At 38.5% G+C, this 5,023-nt stretch overlaps 1 pseudogene; it reads right to left on the bottom strand.

The window, feature by feature from the left end:
* Window positions 1-4,191: 4,191 nt before the first annotated feature.
* Window positions 4,192-4,291, bottom strand: LOC113362370 (annotated as a pseudogene).
* Between the last annotated feature and the right edge of the window lie 732 nt (window positions 4,292-5,023).

Here is a 5,023-nt window from a genome sequence, read left to right as displayed (position 1 = left end):
TGCTCTAACATGATCAAAACTATAAGTCTTGATTTCTAGCCTATTTGTAGATGTCTCGGACTAGGACATAGATAGTGTAGTTGAGCTTAAATCTCTCGATGTTCATCTCTTGAAGACGAAGAACTACTAAGGGGAGCTTGTGGAACTTCTTCGACAAAAGGTATGTGGAGACTTGAACTTATCTATCACTTGGAAAGTCTATTTCTACTATCTCCTATATTGAGACATAAGTCGTGTTACGACATAGTTTTCTATATACACATTTGAGATTTCGAGCTGAGTATATCTCGCTTACATATTTCTCGAAATATGTGTTGGTAATCTTTCGCTTCGACCAAGTTCATCTTATATCATGATAAAATTGCCGAGTAGCATCTTACATGGTTTGTGTGATACAATCATTTGGTGTAAGACATGGAAGGTTTCCATAATGATTATTTCAATATCTTGAAAATTGCTTTGATGCTAATAGTGTGTGAAAACGGCTATTGACATTATAGAACAATGTTTCAATGATTGAAATAAAGAGTTGATGATGTAACCAACTTTGGATATAAGCATATATAGTGTGTTCGCACATTAGTGTATAAGTCCATAAACCGGAAGCCAAGAGTATGCATATGTGTGTATACGAAATTGGTGAAGGAGACAGGTTAAGTATGCGTACCCGTACGCATACTGGCGGAAGTTCTCGAACCTAGAATTTCTGCTGAGTTTGGTTTTTGCAAAACTCTTAACTAGTCACCTTAAGTATGCGTACCCATACACATACTGGCGAAAGTTTTTGAACCGAATATTTATGCTCAGTCTGGAAACTTTACAATACTCAAAAAACCGGTTGCTTAAGTACGCAAACCCGTACGCATACTTAAGCTGGTTACTTTGTAAAATCGGTCATGTCCATGAACTTAAAGATTTAAATCATAAGGAATGCAATCTTTGCAAACTGTGGTGTTTGTGGGTGAAAACTGTTTCTGCTGATTTTGGTAATTTTGGGTGAGTGGATGAGAAACAAATCTAAACCCAAAACAATGTACTGCACGGGAGTACTTTTGATTCGAGATATCAATCTGTACAATCCTGGCCTAAACCAAGAAATGGCCGCTCCAGGCTTGCTTCGGTCACAAAGCGAAGGACAAGGGTTAGTCTTAGGGAGGGAAGCGAAGAAAGTGTAGAGACCAGAATCGTTGATTCCGGAAGTGTGGTTGTTTCTTGACTTGTATCAGAAAGTTGAACTGGCTAGTTGAATGAAAGCTATCAGATGATTTCTGGATGTTGTACTGTTCTCCTGACCAAAACTTGTTGTTTGGGGGAAATAGGTGAGACCTATTTATACAAGTTGCAACAAAACGTACCATAGTATCGTAGGAAGTGGAAACTATTGAGTGGTGGAAGAATGGAGTAACGTGTAACCGTCAGACGTTATGCTTCCATAATGAGGGAAGCGAATTCGTGTAACCGTCAGTCATTACGCTTCCATGATGAAGGAAATTAATTGTTTACACCGTTACTTTTACCACCATTAACTGTCCTACTTCATGAAACTCTCTTGTAACGGGCGCATTGCACGCCGCGTGCTGTAAACCGCTAGACCAATACCCTGATGAGTATCCTCTAGTTTGTGACATGTTTGATGTCTCGAGTGTTTTCGTGGAAAACATGCAGCAGGTTGCTATGTGTGGAAAGTCAAAGTCAAGATACTTTACCACAGGAGAATAGCATATGATGATATTAGACTTGCCTTAATCGACCGCCTAAAACTTGCCACAGGTCTATCAGCTTGGCATCGAACTTGAATGGCTGAGATTACATCTCATGAGGAAGGGTAGCCGTTGATTATGTTTGCATCTTGCTGTATAGCGAAGTGGCGCCATTGGCATAGTAGCGCCTGGTGGAGCCATGACATAACGGCATACTAGTAGCTGTGGCATGGTGGCATGCCAGGGGCCGTGGCATAGCGACATGCTAGTAGCTGTGGCGTGGTGGCATGCCAGTGGCCTTGGCATAGCGACATGCTAGTAGACGTGGCATGGTGGCATGCCAGTGGTCGTGGCATAGTGATAGACACATTTTTGTGTCCGATTTGTCTCGATTCTATATATTGTTAGGGCTCATTTTTGTACTTATTATGGTATTTTATTTATTTGTAGGTATTTTTGGCCAATAAACGTTTTTGGAAAAAATTGGCTCGAAAAGTTGTCGGAAAGCACCCGAGGATACTTGCTATTCGAACCCCCGATTTGGATAAGGGGCACCCCCAGTACACCCCTTAAGGAAGCTGCTAAAGGAACCCCTACTCTGGTTAGGGGGCATCCCTGTTCTTCCTTATTTGAACAGAAAATTGGCGGGAAATATTTGGCAGTTGAGAACAAAATTAGGGTTCATATTTTGGAGGGGTTTACACGAGATTCAATCCCGGATTTGTGTTGGGCTGGACTCAAGTTAACCAAACAGGGTTGGTAATGGATTTTGTTTTGATCGAATTTGGTTGAATCATCGAGATGACTCAAAACAGGGACATGAGTTTCTCGGGTCTCTGTTACATTGGTTTGGAGGAGTTTTAGCCGAGTTTTCTCGTGGGATTGATTGGTAAATGGAAAGAATATCTTCCCAGAGATTCGACTATATCTTAGAGAGAGTTTGGAAGAGTAGAAACAACTGAGATGCGTAAACAGATGGGTTCCAGAGACGTGTAGAAAAGAGAAACAAAAGTCCGAGACTTTTGGTGGAGGAAGTGGAAGATTTCTCGGGATTTAATCTTCCTGTGAAGTATAAAAGTGTTGGGACGAGTCACAAAAATAGGTACGAAACCTTAGGAGAAGTTTAGAGGAGAATAGAGAGCTCCAGAGATCGAGTTGCAGGAAAAATACAATATTCTGCTGCTGCTGCTGAAGAGGAAGAACATGAAGAACATATTACACCCAATAGCAGTCGTTATATTACTACATCAGATCACTATTGTTGTTTAACAGTCTTAAAATCCTGTAACAGTGACGTTTGTAACACACTTACGGCGTTGCAAATCTCTGTGTTATTACCTTCTCTTCTTTTTAATCATCTTTTGAGCCATAAACAATTATTTTGAGATCATGATTAATTTGAGGAGCTAAACCCCATTGCTGAGGCGATAGAGGAAGCTATTTTTCCAACAAAAAGCGATACAATCTATTTTATTTAATTTATTGCAATTATTATTATGATTATTTGCCTTGAACTATTATTGAATATGATTTTTATTTGAGTGATTGTGATCTATTTTGATGGAGTATGCATAGTTTATAGAATCTTGATGCTTCATACTTGGTATTTACAATTATTACTTTTGAAAATCTATTAGTTGCAATATTTTAGAATCAAATTAAACGAGAAAATTGCATGAATATAAATATTTGGACCAAATCACTTTGAACTTGGAAAATAGTGGAATCTTAGCCTCAGTGTTATTTTAATATTGATACCAACTTTATCAGTGTTTGTTATAATTATTAGTGAGTTTTCTATTTAGTTTTGAATTTAAGTCTAAAGTTATCCTTCACAAGTTCGAGAATCGAATCACTTTTTACCGCTATCTACAAATCACATCAATGTTTGGCACCGCCGACACGGACTTGTTTTTAGGGTTTTAGATTTATTATTATTATTATTTGGTTCTTTTTTATGTTTTTGGGTATTTATCTTGTGTCTACAGGTTCTGGATCATAAAGAAAATTGAGCCAAAGAGTTTGGTGATTTCGTAAATACTTGGAGCTAAAGATTAAAGCGAAAAGAACAGAAAAGAAGACAATTTTATTTTAGGAAATTTTAGTTTTGGGTTTGTTTATTTTCTTTTAGAAAAAAAAAACTGTATTAGGGTTTATTATTTTAGTAAATTTTCTTTTCTTTTTGGACTTTTGGACTTTGGGATATTATCTTTTTTATTACCCTACGAAAGGGTACTTTAAATATAAACTGTTTTCATAGAAGGAGGACAATTACGATATTGTATCTGCACCTTGGGTTCGTACACTTGACATCGGAGTCAGTGGCCCGAGTCGACTAGATGCTTTGAAACTTAGGTTATTCCCTTTTCCCTGAAAGATAAAGCTAAATCGTGGCTATATAGTTTGGCTTCCGGGTCAATCGAAACGTATGAACAACTTACATCTGCCTTTTTGAACAAGTTTTTCCCTAGGCACAAAACATCGTCTATTAGGACGCAAATCTGCACGTTTTCTCAACAGGAGGGAGAAACTTTGTATAGGTATTTGGAAAGGTTCAATGATTTATTAGCCCAATGTCCTCATCATGGTTTAGAGAAGGTTAGGTTAGTTCAGATCCTTTATGAGGGTTTAGATTATCCCACCACAACCACAGTAGAATCTATGTGTACTGGTGGATTTGAGAACCAAACAGTTGATGACGCGATGACATATTTGCATGAAGTCGCCGAAAAGACCCAACAATGGGAAAGTAGTAGGGGACCCCAGAAAACAATTCTTCTCGGCAGAGGAAACGTTAATAGGGTAGAAGGAGGCTATGAATCAGATGCCAAAATTGCTGCTATAGCGAAAAGGTTAGAGCTTTAGAAGTGGGTAACACTAGTGGTAGATTGGAGCCTTTTTGGGAAGGCCAGAATAATGAAGAGCAAGCCAATGCTCTATATAATAACACTAGGTTTGATAATCGTCAGAAGTTTGACCCATATTCAGAAACCTATAATCCTGGTTGGAGAAACCATCCGAACTTTTCATGGTCTAAGGGCCAGAGTCAGGGTCAGTCTAATAATTCTAATGCTCCCCCAGGTTTTGGCTACTAGGAATACATCAGGCCCAGAAAATAAAACGACTAGCTTAGAGGAATCTATTAAGATGTTAGCAAAAACTCAGGAAATGTTAGCACAAGCCATGTTAGTTTTCAACAGGAAACCAAGCAGAATTTTCAAACTAATGCTCAGAGCCTTGCTAAGTTAGAACTTCAAGTCGGCCAAATAGCTAAGACCTTAAGTGAGAGAGATAATGGTAGGTTCCCTAGTCAGACTAATCCC

The sequence above is a fragment of the Papaver somniferum genome, chromosome 3 (genome assembly GCF_003573695.1).
Source record: "Papaver somniferum cultivar HN1 chromosome 3, ASM357369v1, whole genome shotgun sequence".
Lineage (NCBI taxonomy): Eukaryota > Viridiplantae > Streptophyta > Magnoliopsida > Ranunculales > Papaveraceae > Papaver > Papaver somniferum.
This window is presented reverse-complemented; position numbering and strand designations above follow the sequence as displayed.